At 40.1% G+C, this 18595-nt stretch overlaps 1 protein-coding gene across 1 annotated transcript in view; it reads right to left on the bottom strand.

The window, feature by feature from the left end:
• Positions 1–18595, bottom strand: part of LOC122515593 (ephrin-A4) — a 689714-nt gene that overhangs the window by 220901 nt on the left and 450218 nt on the right. The gene's annotated exons all lie outside the window — the stretch shown is intronic.

Below are 18595 nucleotides of genomic sequence, written 5' to 3'. Positions count from 1 at the left end.
CGTGCAACGTGAGCGTTTATGTATTCGCGTAACGTTTTTCGTTGAATATGCAACGTTTCCACGAAGAAACACACCGAACACCCTAACCACGAATTTCGCGTTTAGACAATACGAATCGATACCTTCGATTTTGTCGAATACGTGATGCTTATGAATTTTCTACGAAAAATTGTTACGACACGTGTAGGTGGAACTGATTCGCAATCGGTAAAAATGGGAAGAGAGAATAACGAAACGAAAGTATGTTGGGTACGTGTGCAGACACGTCAAAATGTGTCCAAGAATGATAAGGATGACGATGAAAACAAGAACGGGTTCGGTCGTTCAAGAGAAACAGGTTCACACTTAACCGAGTGGACGTTTAGACGGCGGCTTGCCAATTAGTCGCAGACTTGCCTTTCTGAGGGGGAATGAAAGAAAAAAGAATAAACAAAAATAAGAAAAAAGGAAGGAGGAAAAAAAAAGAAATAGGACGAAGAAGAACAGTGGTTTTCTCCGTACATGGGCGTCAACTTTCGTGGCTGAGGGCAGTGTTTTTGGCGAATTTGCAAGTTAATATGGAGGAGATAACGTTGATTAGAATTTATGAATATTCGAAGGTTAAGTCAAAGTAACACACGTACACTTTCAAGAGTAGCAAAATAAGGAAAAGAAGACGAAAACTTTGCGAAGGAAAGAAAGAAAAGAAAGATACTCGGGTCTAACGCTAATGTAACTTTTAACCCTTTTCGCGCTTCGGAACTTGGTCGTCCGTACTCGGACGAGGAACCCCATAGAGCTAATATCCACGCGCGAGCATAATGAAAAAGAAAGAGGTAGACATTCCGGTGGAGCAAGGGCGTTTCCGTTTCCCGTTTCACACGACCCGGCCAGAATGTCGTCGATGAACTCGTCCGACAGAAGGCGAGAACCCGCCGCGACGACGTTCTCCGGATTCCACCCAGCTACGCTCGACCGATCGGCACCTCCTGCCATGCTCGTAATGTTACTTTGTCAGGATGAAACTATAAGCTAAGAAGCTTCGTTCCGTTCCTTCCCTTCATCTCTTTTCCTTTTATCTTTTCTTCTTTGTTTTCTGTTTCCTGAACGTTTTTACGCCTCGTTTGACTCGTCTTTCGAGTATTAAAATCACTGCCCTACTAAACTTTTCTTTTTATGTATTTATATTTCTTTCGATAACGATTCGTCGACATACATTTCGTTGAGCGTTACGATGACAAGTATTTGTTGATGTTACGAGACAAGGAAAGAAAGTAAGAGAGAGAGAGAAAAAGAATTATATTATAAACTTTAGTTTTTCTCTAAGATCAAAGACGTTGTGTACTTTATTCTTAGAAAAGAATATTTATTCGGATTCTTTCCAACGAGTAAGTCGCGAAAAGAGTTGTTCTCCGACTTTCTTCCTTTCTTTATTTCTTTCTATCTTTCTATCTTTCTTTCTTTTTTTCTTTCTCTTATTTTTCTTTTTCTATTCGTCACGAGACGTTGCCCTTTTTGCAGGGACTTTTAAACGGCTACGACAAAAAGTGAAACCCTTCTGGCACGCGAGCACCAGTCTCTTAAAGGATTCTCCCTTTCTCTTTTTTTCTTTTTTCCTTTCCTTCTTTTCTCTTACTCTTACTCTTTCTCTCTAACTTTATCTCTTTCCTTCGTGTCTCCGTCTCTCGTCCAACTAATTCGTTTATTAAAATGGATGCCCTTCGTCTTTACGATGCTTTGTAAGCGCGCGCTTGGACCGCCAGGCAAAAACATTCCACCGCGAATACGTGACGTTTACATCGTCGAGTGGTTGCTATAACCGGTGCTTTCTTGCGACCTCTTACATCTCCATGTTCGTTAAAAATAATTACGAAGTCGCACGAGCGATCGGATTTACCTTGGATAACATCGCGTTATTCACGTCGAATAATTTTATTGCCACCGTATGTGCTAAGCTTGAAATCGGAATATCATCTTCCTAAAGAAAATTTAAAAAGCGAGTAATACTCCGGGGTGGGTCGCAGTAAGTGGTCTCCAAAGTTATGCGATTGTCGAACAAGAAATCGTTCTTCACGTCTTCTTCCTTTTTCTTTTTCTTCCTCGTTTAAAAGAATGGGAAAGAGAGAAAGAGAGAGAGAGATAAAGTAATAGTAGCGGGAAGACACGAAAATCTAGTATTTCATAGCTTAGTTGTTTCATCATAAGCGTTCAAAAAAATAGAGTGTTGAATAAAAAAAGAACAGGTGTTTTTAGGTTCTCTCTTTTATCCATTCTCGTGCATATGATACGTACCAAGGCACACACGAGTAATCTCTCTTCCTCTCTCTAACTCTCTCTTCTTTGACTTGAAAGAAAAGCAAATCTCTCTTGTCTCCGAGCGTTTAGTTTAAAAAACAAAAAACCCCTTATTCTGAAACTCCTTAGAAATTCGTTCTAGGCAACCTTACAAACACAATGAAAATGAAGAAGAGTTTTGAAGGAAAAGGAAAGAAAATAGGCGAGAATGAAGAGAGAAGGGACAAACAAAAAGGACAACGGTGGAGATTCGTGACGCTCGATTTGTCCCGAATCGACTAACATAAGAGTAACCGTGGCGTGTGTCTTCCGGCATGGATTCTTGAATTTCTAACCACGTATGTGAATAACATACGTAAGCACATTACCTGAACGAGCTCGACGTTCTCGCTTAGAGGAATGCCTCTACTAATCCTCGAGAGCAGACGTCCGAGCGGCAGCTTCTACTATGAGTTATGGTAAACGGGTGCATAATTTGCCCGTTTCTCATGCTTTCACTTGGCCGTCAAAGCCGCGGAGACGAACGTTCACCGAGTAAAGAGCCTAAACGACTCGTTCCGCTCGAGATCATACTCGACGATATTTCTGCGTTTCCTTATCTCTTTTGAGATTCACTAGAGTCGTTTAATTTTTTTCTTTTGTGCGTTTAACGATTAATACTCTCAGCACTGTCGTTAACGAAATAACGGCGATTGAGAAACGTCGCGATCTCGTTTCTCTCTCTCTCTCTTCCTCTCTATTTAGCGAGAGTGCGATAAACCAAATTGGCAGGTGATCCAGCGTAATTGACTTTCCAAGCATGGTGTATTGCAGTCGCGGATCGAAGCTTATCCGGCCACGTCCGAAATGTCCGCGTTGATTATGCATCTGTGCGATTTATGCGTCAGCACTGCGACACCCACATACGCATCGTTTATCGTGCTCAATTTCTCTCTCTCCCTCCCTCTCTCTCTGTCTTTCTATTTATCTCTTTCTCTATTTCTCTCTCTTTTGGTTTTCCGTTAACGAGCAGAACACGCTAACATTTCAGTAATCAAACCGAAGAGAGAAATAGACGCGGTATAATCATCTCGTTTAATTCATTAAATTAGTTAACGATGAAAAGCACATATTTGCATGACAATTCATAGGTGGTCGTAAAGCTCAACTAGTACAAATGTATCGGAATCGTTCGAGAATGTATTTTTTGTAAACATGTGTCACGGAAGATAAAAGATAGAGAAAGGGAGAGTAAAACGGGATAGATGTAGGTACCTATAGAAAGTTGATTTCTCGGCCGACTTGTAAAGTAATTTAATAGAATATAATCGTCTCGTTTAGATAGTGGGGAGATGAGGGAGAAGACATTCGTAATACCGGTCAACGCCACTTACCGATCCCATTTGTCTTCCCATCTCGAGTTACAGCGCGACGAAGCGCGTAATCGCGGCAAACAGGACACCGAGGCCGCGGGGATTGCTCGATGTAGATACCTACGGACGTACGCGTAACCCGTAATTAATCGTCATCGCATGTTCGAGATCTTCCTGTTTCGAGTTGGTACAAGATTGGTGCGCGCGCCGCCATAGGATCGCCATAAATTTGATCACCGTCGAAGACTTCGGCGTATCGTTCGTCTCCTTTCTTTCTCTTTTTCTCTCTTCACCTCCGGCAATTTTATACCGCGTTATACGATCTCCTTCTTTATTCCTGATCGTCCTTGAAAGGAGATTGAACAAAAATAAAGAGGAGCGAGAGAGAGAGAGGAGGGTAAAAGGGAGAACAAAATTTCATATCGAATCGTCCGAGAAAAATGGTAAATTTCTTTAAGATCGTTCGATATAAAATGTTCCTCGGAGCACGCTCGTATCCTTGAAAATGAAAGGCGACGTATGTAGGTACGTCGTAAATGGGTACACATATATTTGTATATGTTCCACAGTATCGGTACTGATTTCGGTTGAAAAACTTTGAATCTTTGTACGTTTGATACAATGAAAACAAGATAGTAGTTGTCGTTCCGTATACGGGTATACGCGTTCTCTTAGCGTACTGGAAAAACGATCGTAATATTCCGTTCGCGAATGAATTTCTATGCAAATGTAAGATCGAACGCGACGTAAGTATTTGAAAAAGAAAAGATCGGTGTATCATCTTTTATACGACGCGAGATCGCGTTAGTGTCCTGAAAACAGTTGGTTTACGAGCTACGACGTATCGACTCGACGATGATATCGTGAAAATCTCGCAATTCGAATGAGACGGCACATCGTCAACATTTTTTAAACTAATATCCAGTTAAAGTAACCTATCGGAATGAAATAGATTCTTTTCGGTGATATTGACAGACATTATTTTTTTATTGTCCAGAGAAGAAGTGAAAATTGATGTACGTAAGAATCGTGAATATTTGCGCGAAGATAAGATTGTATATAAAAACGATGGAACGATTAGTTGAAGTAGACAAAGAGGCGGAGATAGAAAGAGTTAACGATAGTCGTCGTTAGAAATCTCGAGAAGAACGTCGTGTCTCTGTACCTCGCGTATATATAACGTTAATGTGTTACATAGCTGTGTCTTGGCGCTTGTCTACGCGTTACATTCGTCCGTTCCTCTCTCACTTTCACGTTTACCTTACCAACGTTACTCTCAGTCGTATCGTTAGTATTATCGAAACGATCCTTACCATGTTTACCAAGAGTATAACGTGTTTCTTTAGACAAGCCTTATTTAAGCCACGATTCCAGCGAAATTATTTTCTATTTGTCTTTAGCGAGAATACGTTTATTACCATTTATTACTTTACAGATATAGAAAATATATACGAGGAGATATTTACGAAAAGAATAATTCGACGTGCGAATATATGCTTACATACATATAATACATTCGTACATGTAAATAAAATCTATATGTAAGAGTATATAATTATATTAACATATACTTATTCTAATAAATTTGATAACGCTTAAATATTGCGATAAGTTTCTCGATTATTATTCATGGGATATGTATGTATTATATGTGGCAGTGATATCGTTTAATTTTGATTAGGCGTGCCGCAGCGAGATAATACGCGTGAATGAGGCCACGCGATCGTCCGTAAACTTGGCCATACACAAGAGCGTGGATCGAACTCGATTATCATCTTAATGACGACGTTCATATCGAATCGTTCACGAGCGAACGCTCGTCGAACAGGCTCTCCTCTCGTCAACCGAGACGACGACATAAAGTATTCAGCAGGCTGCTACGTGAAAGTATTTCATATTTAATCGACGTCACTGTCTACCACTGTCGACACGCCAATTCGCCAACTTCCAAATTTATTCTCCCTTCGTCAAATTAGTAATTATCGTCTACGGAAAACTAGACTTTCATCCGAACGTCGTCTAATGGACGGAAATTTAATTTTTCAACGTGTACACAAACTACAACAAAGACAAATCACGTTGATTTGTATAAACAATTAAAAAATGGATAAGTGTATGTATACTACACGTCTGTATGCGCAATTATTACATTAGGATTTCTCCGAAGAACGGCTACACGTAATTTATATTTTGTTTACATACGAAGATACATGTACTAACATCATATCTATATGACCTCGGTTGTAATAGCTTTCATACTAGTCATCTATCGACCGTGCTCATGTAAACATCGTTGCTCGATCTCTGCCATATTTTTACTTATCTTTTTATACTCTCATATATACGAGTTATATTTCACATTATTCGTATAACAGTGCTAAATTTCATTTATTCTTTCATTAATTAACGATCTTCTATAATATGATATCAATACATTTCCTAGAAACGTGCATTGTTAAATATTAATAACAGGATCTTCGGAGGATCATCAACGCATTCGACGACACTTCATTATATTAATTTGAAATAATTTTTTATATTATTTAATAATCTTCTTTAACATTATTTTAACACGTTTCAGAAAAATTGTAATATTTAATATCGCGGAATATTATTAACAGCGAGGATCTCCAGAGGATCATTGACAGATACGATTTGACGATCAATTTGTAATATTTATTAGTATTTAATTTTATAATATTATTTAATAATCCTTTGTTAACATTATTTGAAAATGTAATGTACGATATCATCGAGTACGATCAACAACGAGGGAATCTTCAGGGGATCATCGGTGCAACATTTCTCACCAACAATGGACGTAACGAGAATCTCCTTCTAAGCCGTTCTAAACGTTTTTTTCTTTTCGGTCCAGAAGGCACGATAGTGCGAGTTGCGATCGACGATAACATAACGCGTCGGTTCTAATCCATTTGGATATCTTTCTTAGTTTCGGTGTTGTTATGGGAAAGGAAAGGCGAGTTTGGCTTCTATCAGCACGACCGATCGTTTAGATATAATTACTGACAATCTTGAAGGGCTCGTGGTATCTCTTTATTCGTGATTGGCCATTTCCATGGTTCTCGGTGATCGTTAACGAGCCTACAAAAGGAGAAAAAGATCTAAAAGAGAAGAAGAAGATCGTAAAGGAAGAGACGGAATTGCTAGGAAGGAACGAAGGATATTGTAGCGAAACGTTCATTCTGCCATTCTATAAATCCTCCATACACGGGCTTTCGTCTGCCGAGTTCAACGTGAAAATCAATTTCTTTAGCAATTTATAGCGATTCTCGAGAGCGTTCCCCGGCAATGCAAGAAATTAGATATCAACGAGGAACGATTCTCCTTCTTGTGACGATATCGGTATGCTTGGTGTTGCTTCGCAAAACGCGTATAATAGAAACGGCACCGTCTTCCTCGGTTTAACGCGTAACACATCCTACACCGAGCTTGAATTAAAATCTGACCGATGGTTTTCAAGCAACACGGATCGTGGAACTGCCGAAGAACGATATAAATTTCTAACTCGAACGATCATCTGTGTATTTCATTCTATAGCATTATTCTTCTTCTTCTTCCTCCTCTATAGAAGTCAGCTGAGTTTGTTGTTGGAGTATAATTCGAGAGATCCAAAAAATCGTAAATTATCGAACAGAGAGAAAGAGAAAGAGAGTCGAAATATATAGAAGGTGAATTAATAAAACGTACCGGTTACAAGGTTTCGATAAGGATCGTATAAAAATTGTGCACCGATATCGTAAATCGATTTCGTATTCCAGCATGCGTCCTACGTCTTTTTAGCGCGGCCTGGGGTGAGACCTGGGAAACGCGTGAATTAACAAGCGCGTCGTTTCGCACAATCGCTAACGGTTGTACAAAGAGAAGGTCGTAACTCTCACGAAACGACGATATTCTCTCGGCTCTATAGGTGGTCATTAATGTGCACACGGGTGCCATAATAAAGACGAAAGAAAGTTAAGAAGAAAGAGAAAAAGAAAAAAAAAGTGTAGTTGAGAGAAAAGGGTAGACCGGTCGAATAAATTGATAACAAAGGCTCGTATAACTATTAATTAATTATCATACCGAAATAAAATTTTTAACAAGATCTCCAGAGGATGGACCTTCAAAATTTGCTTGGTTATTCGTGACAAGTTGGTAAAGAACGGACGTTTAGCCGCGTAACTTGTTAAGAGGTACAAGCTCGGGAGATAATAACTAAGGAGACTTTTCTGTATCTTCTTTTTAAATTCTTTTCATTCAACCGATCGTGGAAGATACGAAAATATAATGTATAAGCTTGGTAAACAGGTACCCGAGTTTTTCTCTCTTTATTTTGGTCTCCGTTTTTCTTATATTGTAAAAGGTACCATCTTAACCAACGCGTCCAGTAGATCGGTTTAATAAGGATGATAAAACGACGTTAACGCGAAATTACGAAACGTCCTTTAGGCGGACCTCCTGGACGGTGGTGGAATTGTCAGTGTAACCTGACGATCAGCGGGTGTCCATTCGAAAAAATACAATTCGCGCGTTCTCTCATACAAACTCTTTTATACATGTAGAAGCACGCGCGAAGGAGAGATCGTCTCTACTAAGTTTCTCCGAGGAGCTCGAAAAATTGGCACTAAAGCCGATGGACGTCTTCATATCCATGCATCTCACTGTGGAGTCCGGACCCCGTGCAGGTAATTCCAACGTCACCACCACCACCGCCATCGCCACCACTGTGGATTTGAATATCTCTATAAATAATCGATTATATGGCGAGCGTTAAACGTCTTAATGAGCGAGGCACCGTGTCTTGTCTCTTGGGTAGCCGAAAGACGGACCCTGTTCTTCTCTCTCTCTCTCTTTCTCACTCGTACTAACACGAAGCAACCCGTGCTCGCCGTCTCTCCTTCGTGATTATCGTTTCCTCCTCAACGCCGACCAACCAATGAAGACGCTTCGGTAGAACGTGCGAATGGTCGATGAGAATTTCAAAGGAAGCGAGAGAGAGAGGGAGAGAGAGAGAGAGAGAAAGGGTAAAGTTCCTTTGGTGATTAGCTCGAAGGATGTTAGAAAAGAACAGACGAAAGGAAAAAACAAAACACGCAAGGGCGATGAGATTATCGAATTCTCGACGCTTCCGTTACTTGATCAATCCTTTTAGAAATACAATTAAATACAATATTCTTCAATTATCTTCTTGCTTGAAATTCAATATAATAAAATTGGGTGATCGTTGAATATAGAAGGTGTAATTATTCATAGTTTATTTCGACGGTATAATTTGAAAAAATATTTAGATTTGTTTTTTTTTTTCTTAGATTTTCTTTCGACAAAACTTTCAGGCGATCTTTGGAATATTTTTCTTTCTACTTTTCGCATATAACGTTACATAGGAGGAAACTTTGAGTTGCCGGACGGTAGTAATTAAATGTTATAGGAGTTTGACTTAATTAATCCCACCGAGAGATGTTACGAGATATGAGACCACGATGAGTGAGCGAGGAGGAGTTTCTTCGGTCGGCGGAAGTTTCGAGAGTTCAAAGAAAGACACTCCCATAGAAACGTATATCTTCGGAGGGAAGATTAGAAACAAACAGCACGAATGTACGATGACTTCCAGAGAAATGCTGGCCAAGTTTCATTTTCGATGCCTGAACGATTCGTTATCTCGCCGGTGATCTCATTCGAAGGTGTTCTCTTTCCGTATGTTCACACCATTAATTTTGATAGTTCTAATTTTATTTTTGTCATTTTAAATGATCAAAGGCTCATCCGAACGATAAAAGTTTTCTTCCCGAGTTGATTATCTAATATTATTAGAACAGACGTTCACTTCGGCTATTATCGTAAAATAGTCATTTATTTTTAACTTTTACGTTAATGACTTTACCGTTATGACAGCCATATGAATAGCTGTAGAAAACATTTTTTTATGCCTTCAGCCCCTATTACCAAGCTATACTCGGCCTTTCTCGGTGCTATAATTTAAAAACGCAAAGAGCTTTGAGTGGCTAACTCATCACAAAGGACTAGGTGACTGGTGAAACCGTTGGTGACGTAATAGATCGCACGGAAATGGCACTCAAGGGTTGTTTCAGGAACGAAGTGATATCTAGGTCGAGGCTTCTTGAAATTCATTCCCTCATTTTCTACTGCTTTAGTCTTTCCTTATAGCTTCGTAAAAAAACGCAAACGATGCAAAACCAAATCTTAACCCTCCTTTTTTTCTACTTGTTTTTCTCCTAGTCTCTAGCTTTGAACTTCTTAGGTTTTCCCGGTATAGCGGTCATCTTCTTTCGCCCATTTTTTCTATTTTTTCGTTTTATTTTCGAGTCCTGTTTTATATCGTAGAAGAGGTGTACCCAGGGAAGACTTCAGAGAAAACTGAGATTTTATCGTGTCGACACGAACCGCCAGCTTCGGTCGGTCTTCGTGTCATCGGTGTCGTTTTTCAAATGGCGCGTCATCTATTTTTCGCGTTAAAAGAAAGAGACCAAAGAAGATGGAGCACATCGAAGGAAGATATTATTTTACACGCCTGACGAACCGTGATTAGGACGTACTTATTTGTTTTTTTTTCTTTTTTCCTTTTTATAATTTTAATCCTCGAGAAAAAAAATATAAAAAGAGAGATAGAGAGAGAGAGAGAGAAAGATAAAGAATAATAGATCCACGGATGCGTAATATGAATCTATCTTCCTTACTTTCGATATTTAATTTGTCGGCGCATTTACAATACAGCTTTCCTTTCTACGCGAGTAAAAAGAATACGAGCAGCCACGATATTATCGAGTAGAAAGGAAATTGAAATATCAGGAAGTTTGCGAGATATTGGAAAAATTGGATTCGATTCTGTCTGTCTTTTTTTCACTCTCATTTTTGTACATAGTACATATACAATACGTATTTGCGAATCATATCAGATAGCAAATGGAAAGAAACAATAGAGTACTCATGTAGGAAGGATAACATGTTTCGTTATCGAATGAACAAAAATTGATGGGGGGAAAGGGATTCGTTCGATATTACGCATTCTGAAATCTACAATATCTTTTTTCTAGGAAGTTTAAGAGCTAAGTTATATTGACATGGAAAAGAAACAAAAAATATAGTAAAAGAAGAAGAAGTTTCGCGTGGATGATCTCACGCGTAATACAGGGTGTCGGAGGATAAAATATCGGGTGTTGCCGAGGTGGTAGTCTCATCATAGCAAGAGACACCTTATCCACAATATTCGTCTCCCGTTTTACTAAAACTTAATCTACCGGTCTCGCCACTGTCATGTGGGAAGGAAAAAGAAGAATAATAAAAAAAAGCAACTAAAAAGAAAAACGAAGAAGAAGAAGAAGAAGAAGGAGAAGAAGAAGAAGAAGAAGGAGAAGAAGGAGAAAGAGTATTGGTGCGAGGAAGGCAAAAAGTTCCTAGGGTCGTTTAATAAGTAGGAAGAAATGGAGGTGAGATGGGGCCAGGATATCGTCTCTCTCTCACCCCCAGCTTCTATCGATATATCGAATTACGAAGAGGGTTGAAGAAGGAAGAGACTTGGTTATTGGACAAGATGCATGTTCGGCACGATATCAAAGAGGAAGCAGTGATCGGTCTAGGAAGAGCGTATTCAAGGATCAAGATAGAGTGAGAGAAAGAATAAGAGAGGAAAAGGGAGAGAAAAAGAAATAGAGGGAGAGATGGAGAGAGAGAGAGGGGAAGAGAGATTGTGAAAAGGGCGGCTTACGTTACGTGCTAGCAAACATTATGCTAATGTCGCATGCTCATAAATGCGACGTGTGCGAACACCGACGTATATTTTACGCGTAGGGAGAAATAACCATCGCTTCTCGCAAACGTAGAAGGAGAGAGAAAATAAAAAAGAAGAGATAAAGAGAGAGAGAGAGAAAGAGTAATCCATAACGTATCCCTCAAACTAATTACGAGTGTGCTATTTAGTCAATAGTCTATATCTTTTGTTTAGATGAAATTTCATTTGAATATAGTGCTTTGGAAAGGGTTTGCGACGGGAATAAAGCTAGTACTACAATTTATTTCTAACGCCTCGTTGTTAGAGAAAGTTTAAGTTTTACCGTTCGATTCATTTATTTTTTTCCCTTTCTCTCTCTCTCTTTCTCTCTCTGTTTCTCATTTGTTTTTAGGTAGTATTCTAGAACCATTCAAGCTATATATATATATATGTATGTATAGAACAATGAAAGTTTGGCGTGTGTAGGTAGTAAGCAAGGGAAGTCGGTCCTCCGAATCGGATGTTGTAGTTCGAGGCGAAACAACGGGGCGCATAATGGTCGTCTAGGCGGGAAACTCGAGCACATAGAGAATGCCTCTTACGTGTCCTTCCGCGATGCATAACCTAGCTAAGTAAACTCGACCCACGTTTGCGATCGTAAACGCGCCTCCAGCGGCGTCGGTCGTCGATAAAATGAAACCTTCTCTCCGTCTCTTTTGTAAAACAAAAAGAGACTAGAGAAAAAAAAAATATGTAAACACATAGTCACGGCTAGTTCAATCGTCATTTTAACCTCCTTTCAATTTCCTGGTCCAGCGTATCGAAAAGACCACCGAGAAACTTGATTTGAGAAATTTAGTTATGATGGATTTCCATAGCGCGTGCGATGAGTTTCGATCGAACTACGAGGGAACTCGTACGAGCACGAGGCTATAATTATTTCCTCTACTTTATCGTTAAACCGCGCATAGAATAGATACGCCGGTTCGATAAGGGAGAACCAGGAAACGTGGCCGCGACTTTGTACGCGGTGCCGAGTTCAAATCGGTCCCAGCTAAGAGCCGATCATTATCATTCAACAGAGAACGCAGTATCTCGTACTAATCTTCGCGATTACCTAGGCCGCCGATATAGCGGCCTGAGAAGCCGGTGATTAGAAACGCTTTATTGCTTTACATACGCGCGATCGTTGCAGAATAGCATAGAGACCCGTTCGTTCTTAATCCGATAAAATCCATACGCCGTTCGAAGATCGTTTATTGCGAAATCGAACGTTCTCTACGTGTTTCTATACGAATATTGTATTGGCCTTTAACGAGAGAGTCCCTAGTTTCGACAATTTCTAGGTAAATTCGTTTGGAAGCTTCGCTTAAACTTTCGTAGCTATCCACTTTTGAAATATTACAGATTCCTCTCGATCAGTAGCCACGAATATCGGCGCCTTTGTCGAGTCATTGTGTGTCCCTCGCATTAGAAAGCAAAGAGTCGAATACCAATATATGCCGTGACTGTTCGACACACACATACACACACACACACATACATATGTATACGTACAAAAGAAGTTTCGTTAGACTTGTATGCGTTTTAACATTTATTGTTTGCCGAGTGCTCGCAAACGCGTTAGTAGAGAAACAGAGAAACGGAGAAGCCAGGCGGCTATAAGAGTCTAGTAGGAGGAAAAAGAAAAGGAGAGGAAAAAGAGGAAGAGAAGGAGCTTGCGAGAGGGAACAAATAGTTGTAAACGAGGGCGAGAAAGGTCTCTCATAGGAGCCAGCCGAGCCCCCTATTGTTTTCACTTCTCAGTTGCCTCGCGATTACACGTACGTCGGGAAACCAAAGGATAACGTATGTACTAAACTCGAATCGATTATTCCTGAGTCGCTGTAACTCTAATTTGCTATTCGATTCGTAAATATTCTTAAGCGACATCGAGAGAAATAGAGAAATAGAGAAAAAGATATTTACGTTGAATATTCAGGTCGACCTAGATAACACTTTCATACGTTTCTTAGAAATCCATGTCTAGTCGATACCATACGTAACATCCAGAGCTCTATCCCTTTCTTTATTTTCTCAAACGTGCTCTTTCCTTTTTCTGACGTAACATGCATGAATGCATAAAGCAAGACACGATGAATTATTCGTACGTTACTTTTTGTTAAATACTACTACGATCAGAGTATACGATAAACGTGACGAGTTAAAGATTACGGTGTGTTAACCGAGATATATCGAGAAGCTACCGCGAGCTTCCGAACGAATCGGTAGCGGTTTGATACGATAGAAGGTATCGAAAGTCGTTAGTCAATGATACAGTTTTCAGTCTTGCCGAGGCGGATGGAAGGAAGCGTGGGCGAATGCAGTATCGCTTTGTTCTCTGAAGGCATTCACGCGCGTACATAAACACGAATACTCTTTCCGAAGCATCGTACTGCTTCTCTCTCTTTTGGAGAATCAAAGAATGGATATAGAGTGTACTCTATATCTTTCTTTCAAGTATACATACTCACGAGAGCTCCATTCGATCTCAGAAGAAACAAATAGAGGATTTTTAGTTCGTACATTTTACGTTCAATCGAGATCCATAAAAGCAAAGAAACGATGAGAGAGAAAGAAAAAGAATGAAAAAGAAAGAAAAAGAGATACCTAATCCAAAGACAGACTCCATCGCTCCCGAGATCTTTTATCGAACGAGTGTTTTTTAAAGTCTCCATGTGCGTACTTTACGTAGTCCAATCAGCCATCCAAAGATACACAACACTCTACCGAGAACGCTTACTCTTATCAAAAGAACGCAGAGCGCACGCGTACGCAAACGTCGAGCAAATACTGTACTGGTATTATAATACCATTGCAGACGTGGCATTAACTTATCATCCGGATGGATCTTCGAACGTTCCCTTCGTCGAGTAACTTTGTTGGAACCTTTTGTCCATGTAAGTACATATCAAACCATATAAAAAACATCATCTTTGTTTTCATCTCGCAGTATCCTACTTTACATTATATATATATATTTTGTTTTGTTTTAACTAAAACAAGTCAAGTATATAAGCAGTTACGTTGAAGAGAAAAAGAGAGGCTTTTTGAAAACCCGGAAATATTCATCACTCTGCGGGAAGATTTATTTGAATAGAGATCGGAGAGCAGCGCAAATTATGCAAATATGGCGTCTGCGATTTCATCTCTCTCTTTCTCTCTCTCTCTTTCTCTCTCTGTCTCTCTCGTAGCCCGGAACGAAGACCAGAGAAGGTTGACGAGGCTTCTGATTTTTAATCGCGGTAGACGAGTGCCGCTCGATATATCGTGACAATGGCGGGAGCGACGTGCAATTGTGCATTATTCAGTATGCCCTAGAGGGCCGCCGTTATCTCCTGTGTAGCGGCTCTCAGACACGACGACGACGACGACGACGACGACGACGACGACGACTTGGTGGACGGTCGAATGACGCCAGAGCCGCGACTACTACTCGCGGACGATATTTTACGCTTTAACACGCGAGGGAGTCCGCCGTTTGCCGCCGGCGGCTACGATGAAAACGACTCTCGAAAGCCACTCGTCTCGCTTGGACCCGCGCCCTATTAATTCCCATGAAAACTCTAATTGTACTCCGACTCCCTAGCCATTCTCTCCAACCAGTTGGATGAACGTAGAGAAAGAGAGAGAGAGAGAGAGACATAGAAAGTGCGATTTTCCAGTGAACGTTCGCTTTTATGAAACTTCATGCCCACGTTTTTACTATCAGCTAAATGTCCGATCGAAGTTATTATTTGTGTGATCGCAGTTTCATTATTATTCGTTGATATCGAAATAGCGTAGAGTACTATGCAAATATAATCGCTTCGTTCCGGCTTTAACTTTTCGATCGCTAATTGTCCACTTTTCACCCTTATTAACTTCGCTAATTCCAATTATTTTGATCACGCATTCTCGTTTTATTACAATTTTCATTCATTCTATTCGCGCATTACGTTTATATATCCGTTAAAAAAACATATATTTTCTTATCGTTGGAATATGGTATATTTTGCCACGAGCGTAACTTAAAATCATGTAATATCGAATAATAAGCTTGATCAAAATTGATGATTAAATTATAAGTAAAAATGCATAATTTTTGGTCGATCATTCGTTGTAAGATATGAATATGTTTGAAAACAATTGTGCACGCATCGAAATTAATTCAGAATATTATTGTAATATAAAGAATATTTGGTAATAAAAATACTATATTTACGTATAATGCACGATAAATGCCTAAAAGTGTAGTCGAGAAGGGAAACGAGGAAAATTGAAGAACGAAAGATAGAAACATAGAAAAACAGAGCGAAAAAAAGAGAAAGAGAGAGAGAGAGAAAAAGAGAGAGGGAGAAAGCTGACTCGAGCCCATTGTGCTCGAGCCTATTTGCGAAATTGCTTAACTGCTTTAACGCTTCTATGGTGGACCTTGTCTACAGGTACAATCATCAGAGAGTCCGCAAACTGATTATATCTTCTATCGACTAACAACCTACCCTATTCTACCCTATTATCCTCCCTCTCTCTCTCTCTCTCTCTCACTCCTTCTTCCTCTCTTTGAAACCGATCGAATTTGAGCGCGTAATCGAATCCTATGCCGAATTCTTACGAATTCTATTATTATTTGAAATATTTTCTATTATTCTATATTAATATTAATATTAATATTAATACGAATTATATTAATATTAATAACGAAACAGTTACTAGAGACAACCGAAATGAGAGTTCTTCGCAGAATAGTTGGAAAAACACTACTGGACCGAGAGAGAAGTGAAGATATAAGAAGAACATGCAAAGTGGAAAACATTAACGAATGGATAATAAAAAAGAAAAAAGAATGGAACGAACACATTAACAGAATGGACAACGGAAGAATTGTCAGAATTGCACGGGATAAGTCACCGGTTGGCCGCAGAAGCACGGGGCGCCCACGAAAACGATGGTGCGACAATTTAACAGTGCAATAGGCAGAAAAACGTCGTTACGAAACAGGTAACTTGCCTAAACTAAAGAATGAAGAAGAAGAAGAAGATTAATATTAATATCAATTAATATTAATATTAATTCTATTATTAGTTGAAATAATTTTTCGAACATTGCGAGCTCTGAAAAGTGACGTTTAATGGAAATCTTATTTCTCGCAGATACCTTAACGTGTCTCATATTCTCCACATAATGTCTGCCAGAAATCAGTGATACGTTTTTAATAAATTACAAGAGAGTTCACGAGTGGCTCGGAGTAGGTAGGTATCGTCAGTTAAATAACGGTTTCATGGTCGAGTCGATTAATATTTCAACGAGCATGGTAACGATACACACAATTTGCCCTCTCTTTTTCCTTCCGAAGAGAAGAACTCAAGTCCATTCACGATGCAAAGTATTCCCTGATGTCTGCCTTCGAGATCGGTCCGAGAATGCAGGAGTGAGAACGAGAGAGAAAGCAAGAGAGAGAGAAAGCGAAAAAGAGACAGAGAGAGAGAGAGACAGACAGAGAGAGACAGACAGAGAGAGACAGAGATACAAAGACAGATGGGGGAGGGGGAAGGAGATGGAAGGAGAGAGATCTCGGAGGGCCACCGGCTCTTTCGGGATTTGGGCGACAAGATGTTAACAAGTGTGTTCTCCCTCTCTGGCGTTGGTGCCGAGCCGGCCGAGTCGAGGTGACACGATGTAATCTGAGACAGCCGACTTCGACTTGGACTGGCCCCAGAGTCTGTCTCTCTCTCTCTCTCTTCCTCTCTTTCTTTCTTTCTCTCTTTCTCTCTTTTTCTTTCTCTTTCTCTCTTTCTTTCTCTTTAGAGCCGTTTCAAAGGCTAACTCTTTTCTGTCTCCTTCTCTTCTTCTCGCAGTCCGCGCCGAAGCACGAGGAACCAGAAGAGAAAAGAAAAGGAGAACCGACTTGTCCGTCTCTCACGCGCGACAGGACAGGCTGAGGGACAAAAGAGCAAAATGGTAACGCGGCGTTCCTCTCGCGGAAGAATTTGCGTGCAATTTGTGCGCGTTCAGGAATCCCCAGGATTCGCAGCGAAAAGCCACTCTGTTGGAGCGCTGTTTAAACCAAAGAAAGAGAGAGAGAGACGGAAAGAGAAAGAGAGAAGAGAATGAGAGAACTCGACTTCGATCTCAAACGTCTACCTTGGTATTTCGTTTCTTACTTTCGGCAGGTTCTTCTAAGACCTTTAATACCTATGTAAGTAACGATGATGCTTTCCGAAGGACGAGGAATGGACTTTACGAATTAGAGCGATGCTTGTTGGGTAGAACTTCACGGTTTTTGGAAGGCTATAAATTTATCGAATGAAAGAAAAAAAACCATCAACATCGATTTATTATTTTTATGTTAAAAGTCGAATAAGTATTGCGTAAGTAAATCATATTAATATAAATTATTCATAAATTGTAGTGAAGTAAAATTAGAAGGAAAAAAAAGAAATGATTGAAGGATATAAAGAAAGTAAAAGTTGGAAATATAAATTATAGGAAAGAGAAAGGAATAGAGAAAGTTCGAGTTATTTGTATTGGATTAGAGCAAGGTAATAGAATATAACGGAGGATGGAGCGGTTGGGTAAGCAGTTCTTTGTGGCGTGAGCAGAACTCTCGAGTATCAATAAATTTTCAGTTAGAAGAGAGTGTGTCCTAGCATTAGGAAACGGGGACGTAGCGTAAAGTGCACCTTTCATTTGTCGTTCTTCGACAATAGACAATGCCGGCAGATGCGAGATATTTCGTGAGACTACGAACGGTGTGGGTTGAAGAACGAAGAATGACGGAAAGCGGGACCACGTTGGTGGATTGTGTAGAATGTAGAGAAAAGAGGGACTTACCCATCTGCCGCGAGTCTCTTCGCAGACGCAGAATCATTCGTGTTCCTTGCAAGAGAGGAGCAACCAAACGGCACCTCGATGTATCGCACCGCACCGCACCGCACCGCACCGCACTGCATCGCACTGCATCGCACTGCACCATTTTCGCTTGGAGGCACGCAGGTACGCGCGTCACGTGACGCGTGAGCACCTTTTTGCGCGCCGAGTTAAATCGTCCAAAGCGAATCGCGGTTTCTTCGGTTTTTCGAAAATTACCGCCGGACGCGGAATCCAAGCTGAAAGACTTATTATGTCGAAACTTGTTTTGCTCGAGGAGATACGATAAAAACAGATTCGCCGACGCTAATACAGAGTTTCTTTTCCCAAATAGCCTCGTTAGGACGAAAATTTG

Source organism: Polistes fuscatus, unplaced genomic scaffold (assembly GCF_010416935.1).
Source record: "Polistes fuscatus isolate 324 unplaced genomic scaffold, CU_Pfus_HIC Scaffold1, whole genome shotgun sequence".
Lineage (NCBI taxonomy): Eukaryota > Metazoa > Arthropoda > Insecta > Hymenoptera > Vespidae > Polistes > Polistes fuscatus.
Note: the sequence above shows the minus strand (reverse complement) of the source record. Positions and strands in the feature narration are given on the sequence as shown.